This window comes from Leucopleurus acutus (genome assembly GCF_964270905.1).
Source record: "Leucopleurus acutus genome assembly, chromosome: 2".
NCBI lineage: Eukaryota > Metazoa > Chordata > Mammalia > Artiodactyla > Delphinidae > Leucopleurus > Leucopleurus acutus.
The window spans coordinates 160,923,851-160,943,701 of record NC_139143.1 but is presented as its reverse complement, the minus strand read 5'-3'; the positions used below and the strand labels follow the sequence as shown (position 1 = coordinate 160,943,701).

At 41.3% G+C, this 19,851-nt stretch overlaps 1 protein-coding gene across 2 annotated transcripts in view; it reads left to right on the top strand.

Moving 5' to 3' along the window:
- The window catches only part of SMAP2 (small ArfGAP2), a 47,023-nt gene that overhangs the window by 7,412 nt on the left and 19,760 nt on the right, over window positions 1-19,851 (top strand). The window lies entirely within an intron of this gene.

Sequence of the window (19,851 nt, the reverse complement as noted above, 5' to 3'; positions counted from 1 at the left end):
AATGTAAGCCCCATGAGGGCAGGGGTTTTGTGCCTGTTTTGTTCACTATAGTATTCCTGGCACCTAGAACAATGGTTGGCACAGGTCAGGCTCTCAGTAAGTATTTGTTTGAACAGTATAAATCCTTTGTTTCTTATTAGAAGAAATCCTTTATATGTTATCTGAATGTTTGTGTAATTCTTAGGAAAGCTAAGTTTTAAAATATATTTTAAAGGTAGGGACCCTTCAGAGAGAAACAGAAAGCACTGTAGTTAGTACAAGCAGAGGGAATTTAATATGGAATAGTTTCCATAGGTGATACAAGAGCCAAGAAGGTCAATGGGGTGGTGAGACAACCCAGAGATTGGCAACACCTGGGAGCTCCTAGGCCCCTAAGGAAATTAGAAGGTGCTGGTGTCACCAAAGGCTAGAAGCCTGAGCCATCTGCTGTGAGCTAGAAGCCTGGAAAGAAGAGCTGTCTGGTGGCAGCTGGAACTCGGACCAAGTAAGATAGAGAGCATTACCCTGGCTTCCCTCCTTCTCCTGCCTTTCCTCATCAGTGCCTCCCATTGGTGGAACTTACTCATAAATCAGTTGGCAAGGGAGCCTGGGGGATGTAGTTCCCTGTGATAGTGTAGAGCAAGGGGAGGATCCAGGCTGAGACAGGCAAAGGCACAAAGGCACTTAAATCTCCAAGATGTAATTCTTTCTCCTTGTAAGTAAACAGTTATTTTGAACAAGCAATAAGAAGGGTTTTCAGGCAGATAACCTCTTGTGCTTCAAAAGGATCTAGGATCTTAACTGTTGCCAAAACAATAATTAGTCCTGGGAAGTAATGTAACTTTGTATAGTCACGTAACAAGTAATGTAAGTTTTATATAGGCATTGCCTATATAATTAGGATGTGCGGATTCTGTGGGATCTGTATTTGACTTTTGGTCTCCACCAGGACAATTTATCATTTGGTTACTCAGAAGATAAGTTCCCACCCTGTTAATTCTGGGAAGGCTTAAGCATGATGTGTATGCACTGAGCTTGTCCCATCTACAACTAAAAGCTTTGAGTAACAAAGAACACTTAAGATGTACAAAGAGAGTTTTGAGGATTGCAGCCTTAAAACGTGGTACAGATTAGACTTTCCTTGATAGTTAAGGAAGTTTTCCTTGTGCCACGTATTTTTTTAAATAGTTTGATCGGTTTGCCCGTGCCACCTGCCCCCTGATTCAGTCCAGTTACCACTGGGTGAGAGAGGTAAGATCCCTGGACATACTATCTTCTATCCTGAACCTGAAAAATAAAAAATATTTTGTCTTATTTGGAAGGTTGCTGCTGCTCCATTTAAAGACAAAGCTTCTCAAGTTATGGCTACTAGTTTTCTCCTTGATTATAAAGTGTTTAATGAGTTACGTGATACAAGTTTAGCACTTTCTAGAAGTGCTTTTTTTGTCAATCAGGTCACCTGCCTTTGGGCGCCTGCCACGTTAATGGAATTGGTGGAACTAGGCCAACAAGGGTTTTCAGTGGAGTGTGAGTATGTTTGCTTTTAGGCTGTTATTTTCCACAGAAGCTATGGATAAGGAACCTTCATTGAGTAAAGTTACCAACGGTAAAAAAAAAAAAAAAAAAAAATTGCATAGGTTTCATTGTTTTTCTGTTTTCTCCCAAAATTAATTTCCTCTTAGCAGGTACTACTATAATTCACAGATGTGATTGAAATGTAATTTGGTATTGTAAAAAGCGTATCAGCCTGCTTCCCAGAGTACCAGTTGTTCCCATGCAGTCCATTTTACCTTAAGAGGTACATCTATGCGTTTTTGAAGCCTCATGTTTAATAACTACAATATTTCACTACTGTATTTGACTCTTCCATTTTCCAAACTTTCTCCTTCCCTACCCCACTCTTCTGGATCCTATATCTCCCCACAGGCTTTGTGGATGCTGGTCCATTGATGGCTGAACTGCAGGTCCCTTCCCAGTGAAAAACCCCAGAGATGAGCCAAATCTGCCTTCATCTGTGGCCATCCATCAGTGTAAGGTTGCCCTGGAGGTCGTCTTCAGTTTGTCCACCACTCGCCTTGACCCCCATGCTCCCTCCTGTGTGGCTGAAACGCCCTGGAATCCCACCTTTGCAACATATTGCTGGGATTTTATTATTGCTGCTCGTTTGCATTTTCAAGTAATGTTAAGTAGTTTTCTGACCATTTTTGTTGACCGTAGCCCTCTTTTCCCCATTTGTATATTTCCTATGGATATTCTGGTTTGATTTTTACATACCTGTAGGATATGGTTTATTTAGAAAGTACTGGACTTCATAAGCCCACTTGGAAAATGCTCTGTTGATCCTTATTTAATTTCAAGTCAAAACTTTCAAAAAGAAATGTCTTAATCGGAAACAATGAGAACTGGATCCCTCAGGCTTCATGTCATTTCTCCACACCCAAAAAACAAATGTGTAACTTTCTCATTTTATCATGTGTTGAAAATAGTAGAGCAAATACAGGAGGAAGAGAGACCTACTGTCAGCTGTAGCTGATAAGCCTGTCCCAGCACAGAGATGTGAGAAAATAGAGCACCTTTTCTTTTCCTCTATTGCAAATAGCCATACTGTCTTTCACAGCAGTTGCTAGTGATGGGAAGACCATAAATCCCCATGCCTCTATCTCAGAGCTTATACCTTTAGATGTGAGTTTACATGTTAATCCTACAGTGTTACTTCCTGAAGTGCACACGAAGTAAATTTTAACTTCTTCCTCTTTTCTTGTCTTAGTGGAAGTCCCCTCTGTGTGTGTGTGTATTTAGAAATGAGATCTCTAGTGTTTCAAGCCTTGAGTTAAAAACTTTGTCTTAATATTGTTTAGACGGTTTTTGTTCTAATGCCTTTGAAAAATAATTTCGTACAGAATTTTCCATGTGAACTGGTAATATCATATGCTGGTGAGGGAAGAGGCATTGGTGTCTTTTCTTGTTGATACTTTACCACTTGGGTTATAACTGACCCAAGCCCTCTGATGAGAAATAGGAAGGAAATTCCCTGTTCTTATCATGATGCTTGTGTTCAAAATAGCTGGCAACAACGGACCTAATGGAAACCAATTTGTGTGACGGCTGATTTGAAAAAGAAAGAAAGAAAAGATTCAGGCTCTTCTGCTGTGCTGAAAGCATTTTTATTGAAATAATAGCTGTAAGGACTGGGGACTTTGTCTCTCTGAAGGTAGATGTGAGGGGTTGGGTTGGAGAAACTGTTTCAGACCGAGGAGAATTTTGAGCAAAGGTCTTTCGTAGAGTGTGAGTGCCATTATTAACGTTACTAGCTTTTATGTGAGAGAAAGGAAGCATCATTAAATACAACACTGTAATCAGGAAGATTCCAAATCACCTCCTCTGAGCATTCTGACTTGGTTTTGAGCCTAGTCTGTGAATAGGCACCGGGCACAAGTGACTCAAATCAAGGGCAGAGTAGAAATAAGGCTCAGTTTCATTAGACTTCTTATGCATATAAGGGGAAAAAAGGGACTTCCTTGGCGGTTCAGTGGGTAAGACTCCTCGCTTCCACTGCAGGGGGCGGGGGTTTGATCCCCAGTCGTGGAACTAAGATCCCACATGCTGGATGACCAAAAAGAAAAAAGAAGAAAAAAAAATTTGTTACCATAGGAACAGACTCCCAGACCAGTTGTGCTTATTAGCTAAACATCATTAAATGCTTTTCTTTAAAGAACAAAAACTTTATTTTTTCTCATTATGAAAGTTATTCATATTTGTGATGAAAATCATTGGAAAGTATGAAAAAGTATGATGCAGAAGGTATTTCATATAATCCTTATCACCCATTTTTTATTTCAGCTTATGCTATTATAATTTTGTATCATTATTGTTTTGCTTAACATTTATCATAAGCATTTTTCATGACATTAAAAACATTTAAATGCCTTTATTGTATTCCATTGTTTGAATATATCATTACTTAACTCTTGCCCAATTGTTGGACCCTTGGGTCTTAATTTTTCAGTTTTATAAGATAATGAGACATTGTGAATTTTTGTGTTGCTGTGAGACTAATGGGTTATTTATGTGTTCAGAGTTGAGTAGTTATGTGGGCCCTCTAATTTTAAGGAGTTGTCAGGGAGTCCTCTGGGTTGAGCCCATGTAGAGATGGCCTTGCCATGGGGGCAGTTCATTTTGAACTGCCTCATGGCAGTGGACATTTGAGACAAGGAGCACAGAGAGCTGGGGAGAATTCAGGCTTGACTGTAAGGAACAGATTTATGGGACATGATCACAGCAAGATGGGCCAAGATATATTCTTATATCTCACGTGCAATTTCCACGTTATATACTTGGTATGTGGAAATACTGTTGGGCCGTTGATCAGCATCTTATGTTGTTCATACAGGCCTCCTTCACTTAAACTCAGTCCACTGAGAAGGAGGATTAGAAGCCCCACATTGGTGGAAAGGGGAATAACAGCTACTGTGTTCTGTTTTTGTTTTACAAAGCTTTCCTTAGACTGTGAATTCCATGAGGAGAGGGACTGAGTCCCGTGTTTTCCTGTTAGCTAAAGCACAGCATCGGGTACATAGTGTCTGTGTCTCCGTCGTGAACACTATTCTAGTTATGTGTGTTCAGATCATAATCTTGTTTAGTTTTTTGAAAGTCACCCTCATACTCTTAACTCAGAGATTTGAAGCTCTGTGACGTTGCAGGAAGCCGAGCAGGTGAATCTCAAGGTTGCTCTGTGACAGTTGCTTCTGTGCACCATCTCTTTTGTGTGCTCTGGCATCTGTACCACCTTGAAAGCTGGAGCCAGTCACAGAGCTGGTATTCTGCCCTTTCCGTAGGAGGTCTCAGTGAGACACACCATTTTAGGGGAAATGGAGCAGGGAGTGTAAAACGGGAGGCTGAAATAGCAGTCCTTTAGCCTTTTTGTGGGCTGGGAGTAAATATTTAGACACTGTCCTCAGCTGCCATAGAGATTAATCATAACCTTGCAACACTTTTAGAAGCTCCCCTTGTTCCTGCTGGAACAGGTTTGTCTAATTTGAAGAACCTTGCTTTGGCTCTTTCGAAGCCGCGATTTTTTTCCCCAAGAGACCTGCTCTGAGTTCCTCTGCGTAATGTCCCCTTTGCAGGAACTTTCTATCCACACGGCTGGCATCTTTGCGCCCCCCACTTGCACCATACCTTCCGACCCGTACCTTATTATACCCAATTCTGAAACACCTGGCTTTTGAAACATAGTGAATATCTTCTTTTGAAAGGGCAAATCTCCACTTTTTACTCTGCTCCCTTAAGCCAGGGCTGTTTTGATGACTAACATTCTGCGTGTCCGTGGACTAACCATCTGTATTTTGGTCCCAGAATTCATTTCTATTCTGCTGTTTCTGTAGCGATGAAAGTTCTCTAGCTTTTGGATACGGTTGTGATTCAGTTAAACTCTCACTGGTTTTCCATCTGTTTGCCATTGGTTGGGGCTCCTCTGATGTGTTGGGAAAGCTGCACGCCGTCGTGGAAGGAAGAAGTTCACATGTCTGTGGTCTTGTACAAGAGTTCATTTGCTGACTCGGAAGGTTTTGTGTAAAGCCTCTCTCTGCCTGTGTGAAAAGCACGAGCTCCCCTTCAAACAAGTGAAAAATGAGTTCTGCCTGGCTTCTTGTTCTTCGCTCTCCTCCACTTCTGGGCTTCCTCTGAGGAAGAGGAACGTGGCTGGGAAGGGGTGTGGATGAGCCTTCACACACAAGCTCAGGCCTTGGGCTTTCCAGCAGCAGAGAATGTGTGTGTGAGAAGAGAAAAGAACCCCTGAAGAATAGGATATCAATTTAGGGACTATTATTGAGCATCTACTATGTATAACACACATTTGGGGTGTAGAAAGATGATTCTCATTCCAGTCCAGCTGATGATTTCTTCTATGAACTTGGGTAAATGACTTGACCTCCCCGGGCCTTAGATTCTCCAGCTGTGCTTGGACTAGATAATCCTTAAGGTTCTTTCCAGTTTGGGAATTCTGTATCAAAATGTTTATCTCTTTGTTACAGAACAAGAGAAACGGCTTTTCCACAGGATTGGCATATTCTTATGTCTCACATGCTTCAAACTAAGTGGCTTCAAGATGGTTTTTCAGCACTATTGATGTTTCGGATACTTCCTTGTTGAGAGGTTGTCCTGTATAGGAGGTAAAGCAGCATCCTTGGCCTCACCTGCTAGATGCCAGTAGCACCCCAACTTTCTGCCAGTTGTGACAACTAAAAATGTCTCCAGACATTGACATTGCCACTTGTGGGGAAAATTGCTTCAGTTGAGAAGCACAGCTCTAAAGAAAGAAGAGTGGTACTGTTTGAATGTGGCTATTTTTAATATCTATTTTCATATTGGTCCTCTGCTGCTTGTTACCTGTCCTGGGGTTGGAGGATGAAGAGCAATCTCATTGGTCAAGAGCTCTATCACCTTTCTTTGGTAGCTTCTTCTAAAGATATGCCTCCCCTCAGTGGGCAGGCTTACTTTGCATCTTCAGTATTTTTTTCAGAATATGAGAAGCTATTGGTTGTTGCAAAGAGGAAGCTAAGGCTTTAACGGGAAGTAACTTAAAAAACATAAAGAACTAAATGTCCCCAGGGAGTGAAGACAATAACTTCTAGAGAATCGAGTTAAACATCTGTTTCCTGAAGTGAGGTCATGAGTGATAGGAAATTAGTTTAATTATAATGTCAAGTTTTGAAATATCAGGCCCACCTGGCCAACTTTGAAATAATTGCCCAGCTGTTAGCTCAGCGATCCATCTCTACACACCTCCAACCCCCAGCCTGATGAAAGCCATTGAGGTAGTGATTGAAATGTTCTAGCTCTCTTATAAGATCTGGGTTTTATCCTTATTGCTTTTGCTACAAAATGTTGGTTTTATTTTATATTAAAATTTTTAAAAATTTTTTTGAAGTATACTTAGTTTATAACATTGTGTTAGTTTCAGGTGTACAGCAAACTGATTCAGTTATATATATATATATATATATATTCTTTTTCAGATTCTTTTCCATTATAGGTTATTAAAAGATATTGAATATAGTTCCCTGTGCTATACAGTAGGTCCTTGTTGTTTATCTATCTTATATATAGTAGTGTGTATATGTTAATCCCAGAGTCCTAATTTATCTCTCCCCCACCCCCAAAATGTTCTTTTTAGGTTGAATTACTTTACATTGTCCCCAGTGTCATCTTTTTCTTTTTTTTTTTTTTTGGTCATCTTTTTCTCATCTCTTTTCAATCCACATTCTGGACTGGGTTGGGTGCAGAATGATGCTCTTTGCTGATTGGGGTAGAGTGTGTTCTATGAGCATCCTTGCTGGGATGCTCTGGGATCCCAGAGCCATGACTGAGACACTTGAGCCTGTGTCAGTCTCTATCCCTCAGTCCTGGCAGGCTCCGTGTTCTGTTCCAGCTGAGCCTTTGCCGGAGTAATTGGCCACATGGAGCCTTCAAGCCAAACAATTGTTTGTACTGAGATAGTCTCACTGTTTGGCTCCTAATGAAATAATCTCCTTCCTGCCCCCAGTGAAAGCAGCTATTTTTTATTTCCTCCCTCCCCTTTTCAGAGAAGCCATGCCTCAGCTACCACTCTTCTCGCTTATTCATGAATGCTTTAAGCAGGGTCTTTGTGCAGAGGAAATTAGCTAGAGCCAAAATATCCGAGCTAACCAGGATACCAGGAACATTAAGGACACCCTTCCTCCTAATTTTCTATGTAGGATATTTAAATCACCTTTGTGTGGTTTTTCTGAGTAATAAGGGATTCAAACCTCAAGTCCACATAAGAAAAATACTCATTCTAGGTTTTTAAAAAGTATGCTAACTTAGGCAGTTGTTACCTAAAGGAGCTCACAAAATAAAAACAAATATAAAACCCAGCGACAGAACAAGCATAGCTGAGTGCCACCGGAGAATGACACAGTGCTGTGAGAGTCAGAAGAGGAAGGAAAAAAGGCTTGATGGAGACAGCAAGATTTTCACAAAATGAGGTTTTGCAAATGGAAGTAATAGCCCACGTAGAGCTATTTGTGAGCAATATTAAGTTGATCCAGAAAGTATAAGTAGTCCAGTTTTCCTTATTTTTCAAACCTGTGAACCTCCAAAACATGAATTCAGGAAAGAGAATCCACAGGTAGAGATAGAAAGTTGCCCAGGTGGCCCCAGTGTGTCCTGCTTCTCTTTCCCTCTTTGGGTGCTTCTTCTGGATTATCGATTGCTTTCATCGTATTGCTGCCTCTGCTCTAAAGCTCTGGCTCATATATAGACACAAATCACTTCCTTTGATTCTTTTCCCTTAGCCCTGTTAACACCATTCAGAACTTTGAGTACAAAGAGGGAACAAAAAAGGGAACTTATCACAAAGTATATGAAACTAAAAAACAGCCACCCTTTTCTTTGAAGGTTTAACTTCTGATCCTACCTCGCTCGGCTTGTTCCCAGTCCCTGTTCTGTTTCAGAATCCTGAGGTCACGTGCCTTAGCTTCACAGGACCAGTGTAGATTCTTAGTTACCTTGCTTGATTTTTTTTTTTTTTTTTCCAGCACCAGGTCCTCCTGCATGTGAAAGGTACTGTCTAAGGACCCACCACCAGCAATTTTCTCTCTAGAGAACTTGACCCAGAGGATAAAGCCGAACTAGCCTTCTTGTGCTGCTGCGCACTTAGGGCTCTTTTACTCATTTCTCAGTGGATAGGCATCCAGGCCTCTTCCTAAGGTTACTGGCATAATCAGAGACCTCATCCTCCAGGCTGAACTCAAGATTCTCCAGAAAGAGACGGGCTTCCCACTTGGAGGCCCAGCACTGTGTACCACAACTTTCATACTGATCTCTCATGGGAGCATTTATTTAACAAGAGCTATGAACATACTGTTTTTTTTTAGAAGGGAAAACTTTTATTTTGACTTCATAAAAATTTAAAACATTTAAACAGCAAAGCATTTGCTAAACAAAATAACAGAGGTTAAAGAGAAATTTAAAAACAAGAAACAAAAAATTGCAAAATGTCAATTCCCCTAATCTATGCATTTAGGGCTAAACCAATAAAAATAGTGCTGAGATTACCTGGGGATGTTGTTATTTAGTTTTTGTTTATTTTTACATTGTTTTTAAAACCAATCAAAATTTATAGGGATAAATATTGTTACTTGTATAGATTTTTAATAACAGCTTGTTGCATTTCCTGTATTGTTTCAAATGCCTCCACCTGGTCACATCAAACTTCAATTGATGCTTTAAGTAATAGAGGATCTTTTATTGCAGCCAAAGTATAGCAGATATGCTGTCTAATTCTAGAGAGTCCAATGAAGTGGAAATAATATATTCTTAAGCATTATATTAAACCCTATCTTAGGAATTACAGTAAAAGCAAATGTAGCATCAATTGAATAACAGCCATTAACTAAAGAGAGAAATCAGGAGGACGTTTAAAGACAGAAAACATTAGGCAGATGTCCTACTATGCTTGTGGATATTTAGGAGGTGGCTGCTCTGGAATTAAACCTGGACATGACACTGGGTCCCTCAGCCCTCACGGTTTGACCTCCTTCTTCCCTGGGAACCTGATGAAGGAGAGGGATTTCCTGACCCTCTCGGGCCTCTGCTTGCTGAATAGCAGGGCAGAGGAGCCCCTGGGGGAAAGCTGGAATTTAAACCCTGCTTTGGCCAATTTTGTCTCCTGTGACCATTTCTTTTCTTAGCTTGTTGAGCTTTCTCTCAGTCAACAGAGATGCCAGCCAACTTTGTTGAGGGTTTTTTCTCATGGGACATGATCCGTCTTTGATAGAAGGAAATGTTTCTTTCCAATTCTCTCTCTAGGTCTTTGGCCAGCTTTCTGTAGGAGTTGCACTTGGGGAGTACACTGCTGATATTTTCGTACACTTTGGGAAGTTTCTTCTTTACTTCTAAGCAGTAAATTCCCTCCTTGATAAACTTTGTGCAAAGTTTCATTATATGTTCTTGATGTAGTTCAGTCACTATTTGAAGTTTCAGCTGAAGCTTTTGAATTTCACTTTCAAGCTGTGAATATTCAAATTGCAAAGAGGGTTGCTCAGTTTGGAAATTTCTCATTTGACTTGTAAGCTCCTTTTCATTTGATTGTCTTCAATAATTTTTTTTAATTAATTAATTTATTTGTGGCTGCGTTGGGTCTTCATTGCTGCGCCTGGGCTTTCTCTAGTTGCAGTGAGCAGGGGCTGCTCTTCGTTGTGGTGTGCGGGCTTCTCATTGCGGTGGCTTCTCTTGTTGCGGAGCACGGGCTCTAGGTGCTCGGCTGCAGTAGTTGTGGCATGCGGGCTTCAGTAGTTGTGGCTCACGGGCTCTAGAGCGCAGGCTGAGTAGTTGTGGCACACGGGCTTAGTTGCTCCGCGTCACGTGGGATCTTCCTGGACCAGGGCGCGAACCCATGTTCCCTGCGTTGGCAGGCGGATTTTTAATCACTGTGCCACCAGGGAAGCCCATCTTCACATAATTTTTAAAATGTTCCTTGCTTTTCTCCTTCGAGCCTTTTTAAGGAAACATTTAAGTAACAGCATGGATGAGTTTCTTTGAATCGACTTCTGACTCATAGTCTAGGTGGTCTCCATTTTCTGATCCATTCTTTTTGTCTAATCCCAAATTGCCGTCATCCACATAATCTCTTAAAGAGAGCAGGTAAATTTGTCCTCTCCAGCACAGTTTTTGTCATAGATCTTTTTAGCTGGCTCTTTTTATGATTTACAACCTATTTCACCCGTGTAGTTGAGTTTTCAAGCTTTTTTTTTCTTCACTTCCCACACTCTTTGCCCCCATCCTGCAGCTTCTCGGGAAAGCAATCCTTGGCTTTCCTGAAAATGAGTGTTTTCAACCATACCATCCATCCTTTCCCTCTGAAGTTGTTCTGCATTCTTCTGAGGCGCTTTTAGGGTGTTTTGGCACCAGTCACTAAGGGTTGGAGAGAGTTTGACATATCTTTGAGTAACCATGTATGTCCTTGAAGGCAAGCCACCATCCCTCCATGAAATGAAAGTTTAGGGGCTCACTTCTAGTTATTTTTCAAGAAAATCTACTGTGTTCTCAAGTAAAGAGGTGGACATGTTTAGATTATTACGTTTTGCCATACTCAGGGTTTGTAATGTCAGAGGACTGGCCTCTGCTGCAGGCATCAGCTTGTGTAATCAGTCTAATCTTCTCACTGACTTTATGAGATTCTTCAACCCGGGCAGAAGATGTTTCGGCTAGCTCTTTTCCCCTCTTTAAAATATATCAGCTCTCTACTATGAAAACAATCATAGCATCACATACCAGAACCTCCCAGGGAAACCCCAAGAGACTTGGGCCTCAGGCTTTTAGAGAGCACCGCCAGCAGTACTGCACAGCTGCTGCTCCAGGACTGGCTGGAAAGACACCTCTGTGGCAGTCAGAGGCCCTCTGTGTAGAATCAGGGACTCACCTTGTCCGGGAGTCCCTCAGTCTGCCTCTTGTTCCCAAATCAGAGAAAGGCCTCTGGGTGTCTGTGGGTGAGAGTCACCCTCTCAGATTTCTCTGTGTGGCTGGAACCTAGCAGCTGGCAGCTACACACACCGTTTTAGAGGAAGTGATGTCTTTGTTGGTGTATAGAAGTAAGAAGAGGAATAACAAGAATTGATTCTAGAAAGGCCCAGATCATGGAAGAATTTAAGCCACACTTAGTTTGGAGTTCAGTTGACAGTGGGGGTCTAAATTACATGTCTTCAAATGGGGCAGTGACATCATCAGCACATACCTTGGCAGAATGTCCTTTTCAGAGGCAAAAAAAAAAAAAAAGTTCAAACTAGGACCTGGTCCTTTCCCTTCTGAAGTATTCTGGGAAATAGAGTTGAGTAATAAAGATACAGGTTGTTTGATTTGGTAGTCTTTATTACCAGAAACATCACCTAAGTATACATTAGTTACCGTCCACTGCTGGGATAGCCAGAAAGGAAGAGTCAGAGCCTAACCTGCAATAAATCTTTACCTTCCAATAATAAATAAAGCAAATAAGATTGATGTGGAGCTAAATTTACTAAAAGTTAATTGCCCTTCCTTCAGTCTTTTCAGAGTAGTTTAATTAATTTTAGAGATACAGTTATTATCTTTTAGCCCATAGCTTTGTGGCTAGCAGGGGTCAGGTAAATACCATGAGATATGTACAAGCATGTTACTGGACTAATTCAGAGCAAGTACTGGTTTTCCTAGGATTTAAAGGAAATGAATAGCCAGCGTATAGAGAAACTGAGAAAGCTGCTGCCCCCAGCAGTAGACATGTGCCTTGTTCTAGCGCTGGCCCTTTGGCTGTTTTATTGTTTTAGTTTTATTACTTTCTGTAGGCTTTTTAAAAATTGTATTTAATTTTCTCCACCACCACCCCCGCTCCAGAGCAGAGCAAGGTCAAGGCCAATCCATTGTCTGTAAGCACTGCTAAGGGCAAGAGAAAGATTAACAATGTCTCCTCCTTTTTTCCCACTAGCCCCCATTCCACTTCCCTGTTGATTTCCTAGTGTTACAAGCTTTAATGTCTTTAGAGAAAGACCATTTTATTTTATTTTAAAAAGAATTTATTTATTTATTGACTGAGTTGGGTCTTCATTGCTGCGCGCGGGCTTTCTCTAGTTGCGGCGAGCGGGGGCTACTCTTCATTGCGGTGCGGGGGCTTCTCCTTGCAGTGGGCAGATTAATGGGACTCAGTGTAAAGAAGGCATCTCTAGTATTCAATGCCATCCAACAGTAGAATGGCCTTCCTTTTGAAATGGTACATAACTGACTTAGTACCAGAGCTGTTTAGGGAGGAACCAGAAAAAAGGATCTCAATGACTAATGAGAAGGTTAGACTCACCGACTTCTAATGTTCTTTCCACCTCTGATTTTCCAATTTTAAATTCCTTGGCGTAGTATTTACCTTTATTCTCTAATTAATCTAAGGAATCTTTCAATTTGTTTTGTCTCAAACATTTAAGAAGATAACTTTTAGGGCTTCCCTGGTGGCGCAGTGGTTGAGAGTCCGCCTGCCGATGCAGGGGACACGGGTTCGTGCCCCGGTCCGGGAAGATCCCACATGCCGTGGAGCGGCTGGGCCCGTGAGCCATGGCCGCTGAGCCTGCGTGTCCAGAGCCTGTGCTCCGCGATGGGAGAGGCCACGACAGTGAGAAGCCCGCGTACCGCAAAAAAAACAAAACAAAAAAAGATTGACTTCTGCTTTTTCAAATATATGAACGTGGACAGTGTCTCTTTTTGACAAAAGGAAACAACATTCTTACAAGATGTACCGGATGGAAAGGGACTTACTTCTCTTGCAGAGCGTACTCAGAGCAGAGGTTGATTGAGTAAGCTTTTATTTTGGCCTCATGGTTCCTTAAAATGTTTGTACTTACAGAGGTTCAAAGTTACTGTTTATTGTTATTTTGGAATAGGGAACTAGGTGAATTCTCTTTTGTGTAGATGGAAATAGGCTGATAAACATACCTCTTAGTAGCCCTACTTAATTTCTCCAAGATGCCACTGGTGTTTATGTGTATTCTTCTTTGTAGTGAATCAAGGGTTGAAGGGATATAATGAGTGGAACTGAGGTACCTAGCGTTAGAATTGTTAAAATAAATACTGCTGCTTCTTTGCTTTGATTCTCGAATTTCATGCTGGAGTTAATGACAGGCCAAGTTCAGGAGAAATTTGCTTCTATTTTCAAATCAGAATGTGTTGATGGAGGTTCTTCCTTACGTGTCTATCACGTTTAAACCAGCTTTCAGTGCCAATCATAGGCTCCATGAACTGAATTTGATTTCATGTTTTTAGACTCATCAAGATCTAACATCTTCAGGGAATTCCCTGGAGGTCCAATGGTTAGGGCTCCGTGCTTCCCCTGCAGGGGGCACAGGTTTGATCCCTGGTCAGGGAACTAAGGTCCTTTATGACTCATGATGTGGCCAAAAAAAAAAAAAAAAAAGACCTAACATCTTCATAGATTATTTCACGTTGTACCTTCAGAACCACTGAATTTCAAGCAGGAAGGGACATGAAAATTTCCTACAAATCAGCCAGTAGAACAATGGTACTAGAAGGGACTTTACAGCTCATGGTTTACCCCACCCACTGTGCAGGGATCATTTCTCCACCATCCCTGAGAGTTGATCATCCAACCTTTTCTTGAACACGTGCACTTACTGGGATTCCACTGTTTTTGGATATGCTGCATTTGTTTGCACGCAACCTTAATTATGAGTTAGGAAATTCTTCCCCGGAGTGTGCCCAAATCAACTTCTACTCACTGGTGCTAGTTATGCCTTTGGAGCCTCACCAAAGTAACCTAATCCCTTTTCTGGGTAATATCTTTGCCTTGAAAGTGTTTGAAAAGTTCTTCTCCCTTCATTTTACAAGACAGAAAAAAAATTGTATGCTTTTTATCTTGTTAATTGATGACTTCATTTAACAAATACTTATTTTGTATGTACTACTTGCAAGTATGGTGGTAAATGTTTGGGATAAATGATGAAGGGACAAGGTCCTTGCCTTCCAGAGCTGATAGTCTATTTAGGGCAAGAAAGTTTCGTAAGCAACTAATTGTGATAAGATATTAAGTATTGGAAGAGCAAAGCATGCAATGGACTCTTAGCCATAGCAAAGGTCAAGATTTATTCCCTTGATGGCCTCACAGAAAGAGGTGACATTGGACTAGATTTTGAAGTTTTCGAGCAGGGAATGGAGGAGAAAGCCATTTCAGGTAGGAAGAAGGTGTAGGCACAGAGGCGTGAGTCATGACATTTTTCAGAATGATGACTTGCTCATCCTGTGTAAAGCACTGGGCTCTTAAAGGGCTTTATTATCATGCTAAGGAGTTTCAACTTATCTTTCAGCCAGTAAGGAGCCATGGATGGCTCTGTTGTTTTGTTTTTAAAATACCTGTACTGTTTTTTCTCATTACAGAAGTAATGCAAGTTCATTGCAAACAATTCAGAGAGTATGTTAAAAAATAGGAAAATAAATATTTCACAGTCCCACTACCCAGAAATAATAGCTTTTAATATTTTATATATATTCTTCTAGACATTTTTTTCTGTGTATACATATACATTTATTCACATTCTTAAACAAAAATGGTTTGATTTGTTCTGTTTATACCATTTAAAATTGTATTTTATAACTAATATAACATGGACATGTTTCTATATCAAATAAAGAGCTACAATTTTCTTTTCCCTAACTGAGTAGTGATATCATAGTTCTTTTATGGAATCTGTTGATGTTTTTTGTTGGAACATTAATATATTACTGAACATTCTTAATATATTTCTTTGCGTACTTGACCTGTTGTTTCCCTGATGAATTCTTACAGCAGGGGTGGGTGGTGTTCAAAGGATTTACTTAGTTTCAATTATTATTATTTTTATTTTTATTTTTTTGCGGTACGCGGGCCTCTCACTGTTGTGGCCTCTCGCGCTGCGGAGCACAGGCTCCGGACGCACAGGCTTAGCGGCCATGGCTCACGGGCCCAGCCGCTCCGCGGCATGTGGGATCTTCCCGGACCGGGGCACGAACCCGTGTCCCCTGCATCGGCAGGCGGACTCTCAACCACTGCGCCACCAGGGAAGGCCTCAATTAATTTTTAAACAAATTTTGCCTCCCTGCTGTGTGCGAGGAACTGTGCTGTGTCCTGGGAATGTAACAGTGAACATCACAGATCTGCCTGCTCTTGTGGCACTTACAGTTTAGTGGAAAAGACATGTTCAGCGATCACACAAATAAATATATGATAAAATATGGTACAACTTAGAAAGAAAAAGTAAAGGGTAAAATAAGTGAAAGTCTATAACCTTTGAAAAGTCCTTATTTTTAGAGGTATATACCAAAGTATATACAGATTGCATGGTATGATATTTGGGATTTGCTTCAAAATATTCCAAGGTTGGGAGTTGAGTGTGTGGGAGTATAGCTGAAGTAAGATTGGCCAGAGGTTGATAATTGCTGAAGCTGCTGGTTAATTATGCTTGGCTTTTGTGTGTTTGAAATTTTCCATAACGAAATGTAAAAACCAGAAGAAAAGATGGAAGAGAGAATATAATCTGGTTTAGATTGGGGGACCAAGGAAAGGCTCCTTTGAGGAAGAAGCTTTTCAGCTGAGACCTTCATGATATATAGGAGTTGACCAGGCTACAAGGAGTGGATAGTGGTTGGGGAAGGAGCTCTTTAGGCAGTGAGAGCAGCGTGTACAAAGGCCAGAAGCCCTAAGTAAAGAACATGTTGGTGTTTTGAGGAAACGAAAGAAGGCTGGCGTGATTGGAGTTGAGAAGCTGGGGAAGTAGCCATGGGCCAGATCATATAAGACCTTGGAGACCACATTAAGGATTTTGTTCTTTAATCCAACAGTGACAGAAGGCAGGCTTCCCTAGAAAGGTTTTAAGCAGCTGAGTGACAAGGTCACTTTTGCTTCTTTAAGAGCTCAAGCTGACTGTTTCGCAGAGAATGGTTTTGGTTTGGTGTTGGAGGAGAAGGGAATGTAAAAGCGGAGAGAGACATTAATTAGGAGGTTATCGCACTAGTCCAAGAGATCTGGTGCATTTGGATTAGAGAAATAGTGTTGCAGATGGAGAGAGGAGATACTGATTTGAGAGATATTTGGTCTTGGTGATGGTGTAGATATGGCGATTTATACCTCTCTTGAAGAAGAGAGGTATAAAAAGTGATGTATAGGGCTTCCCTGGTGGCGCAGTGGTTGAGAGTCTGCCTGCCAATGCAGGGGACACGGGTTCGTGCCCCAGTCCGGGAAGATCCCACATGCCGCGGAGTGGCTGGGCCCGTGAGCCATGGCCGCTGAGCCTGCACGTCCAGAGCCTGTGCTCCGCAACAGGAGAGGCCACAACAGTGAGAGGCCCGCGTACCAAAGAAAAAAAAAAAAAGAAAGAAAGAAAATGATGTATAAATTTCTGACTGCTGCGTTTGAACGGATGGAGGTGTAATTGATTAAGATGGAGAAGAATGGAGGAAGAACAGGTTTTGTGGCAAGAGATTGAGAGTTCAGTTTGGAATATGCCATTCAGAAAATTAGCACCAATTTACATTTTCACCTCTATATTTGAGACTACATGAAAAGTTTACATTTGGGGGCCTGATCTGTACAGATTTGTGTTTTGGAGAGATTATTCTGGTGGGAGTCTGTTTAGTTGTTACTTTGTGAGCTCTTTGAAATAGGGAATCTCATCTTTATTGTCTCTGCCTTCGTATTCCTGGTACCTAGCAGGCAGAGTGCTTGGCACATAGTAGGTACTCAATAAATAATATTAAAAGAATGAATGCTTAATACAACATTGTAAATTAACTATATTTCAATAAAAATTTTTAAAGAAGAGCTAACAAAAAAATCTTACGCCCATTTTAAAAAAATGAATGCTTATAGGTGAGATATGAGAAGGTCTAGGTAGAAATGGATGGATTCTGGGAAAGTTTCCAAGGTAGATTCAACAGGGCTTGGATGGAAGATGGAAGAGAATTTCTCTCCCTTCCTTGATCCTTCCTGCTGAAGAGCTTTTCAACAGCTCCAAGATGCTGGTCTAACTTATGGGTATCCATTGATTTAGCAATGTTTTTTTTTCCCCCCTTAACATTTATTTTTTGGAACTCCATAGGTTAGAGATCAACCAGTTGTAATTATTATAATAGTAGCTTCAAGCTATCTGTAACTCTAGTTCTCTCCTCTCTGCTGATTTCTCAAGCCCAGAACCCTCCTAGGCCTAGTAGCTCTGGTGATGGGGGAAGTTTCAGCAGCAAGAAAAATTTGCAGCTGGGCATCAGTAGTTAACTCGGTTATGTAGAAGCCATCCAGTAGTTGAATGTAAATTGGATTTATTTATATGCTTTCCATTTTACAAATGGAGAAATAAGCCCTGGAGACTCTTGTCAAAAGGCGTGTAACTAGGCAGTGTAAGCCCAGATTTCCCTGATACTGGGCTGGTACTTACTAGAGCTGATTGCTTGGCAGATTAGCCAGATCCATATACTTTCTTCATTTTTACTGATCCCTCATTGCAGAATGATTATTTATTAATTTTAATATTGCTTAATGCTTCCTGAGCCTGCTTGTAGGCCCCTGATGAATATGTTCACTTAGCCATGACCTTGCTCTTTTGTTGTGCTAATCACTACCTGTTTATATCGCTGTCTATCAGCCTCTTTGCTTTCAAAATGGTTTGAAACATTGCCTCTCAGAGTCTCTTTCCATTTTCAACTTCAGAATGGTATCTTTTATATTTTCTCCCTGGTTGCCATGGCCAATGTGTATGGAACAATTGGATTATCTTTGCATGTATCCCATGTTTAAGTAGGCTGGCCTTGTAGCAACAGTACCAGGTACTGTGGAATCCAGGCACATCAGATGGCTGTCAGCTTCCCACCTTCATCTGTGTGTGCAGTGGAGGCGTGTATGGACACCAGGGCAGGGTGGGGGCGTATAACAGAAAAGGGGAACAGCTGGGGGTTTAAGTAGTATATTCTCAAGGAATATTTTGAGGGAGATAAAAGAAGCTGCTTAAAATTTCATGTTTTCTAGAAGACTTTGAAATTGTATCGAGGGTAAGTTTCTTTCTGCTCTTCAGTCCGTTGATTTTGATTCTGACGTTTTAGGACTAGAACTCACATTCCTGTCTAACAAGCAGCATTCTGTGGTGTTGCATAGTGTTGGCTTATACATATGAATTCATTAACATGCCCTTATCGGACTTCCCTGGTGGCGCAGTGGTTAAGAATCCACCTGCCAATGCAGGGGACACGGGTTCGAGACCTGGTCGGGGAAGATCCCACATACCACAGAGCAACTAATCCCGTGCACCACAACTACTGAGCCTGCGCTCTAGAGCCCGCGAGCCACAACTACTGAGCCCACGTGCCACAACTACTGAAGCCCGCATGCCTAGAGCCTGTGCTCTGCAACAAAGAGAAGCCACCGCAATGAGAAGCCCGCGCACTGCAACGAAAAGTAGCCCCCGCTCACCGCAACTAGAGAAAGCCCGGGTGCAGCAACGAAGACCCAACACAGCCAAAAATAAATTAATCAATTAAAAAACAAAACAAAACATGCTCTTATCATGAAGGAGATGAATGGGAAATGGGTTCCAGAAATCTCATTCTATGCCATGTTCTTATATGTAGCTCTCTTTTATTATTACCCCTCCATATTCTCAGCACTGTGAGGTGAATATTATTGTGTACATTTTGTAGATGAGGAAACTGGGGTTTAGGAAGCTTAAGTATCTCTCTGAAGGTCACACAGCTAATCATTGATGAAGCTGACCTTCGAAATGTAAGTTTTTTTCTGGCTGCAAAGATTATGCTTTTAATAACAACACCATTTTCCCATATTTTCAGCCATGTAAGTATCTCTCCTGTGTTTTCCCTTTCTCCAATTTCAGAATCCTTTACGGAGCATGCAGTTATTGATTAATAAATCTAGTGGCTTAAAACTAAAGGAGGCTGAGTGTCTGAGATAGAACTGTCCGTATTTCACTGGGAAAAGGTTGTAAGAGGGATGTGGGAGGGGGAGCAGAGAAGGCTTCCTCTGACCTTTCATGACCTTTCATTGCCTATGTTTCTATACTGAGGCCTTGTTAGTGGCTCCAGAATATCAGGATTTAGTCTTGTATTCCTCCAAGGCAAAGAGACGTTAAATACTCTGGAACGGGATCTGGAGAAATTCCACAGTGGTGACAGTAGCTTAGATGTTTGGGAATCACCTTCTCCAGACTTAGGGTCAGGAAGCAAATAGCATAACATTCCACAGGTAACTTTTTACTTTTTTAATTTTTAATTTTATTTTTGGCTGCGTTGGGTCTTTGTTGCTGAGCACGGGCTTTCTGTAGTTACAGTGAACAGGGGCTACTCTTC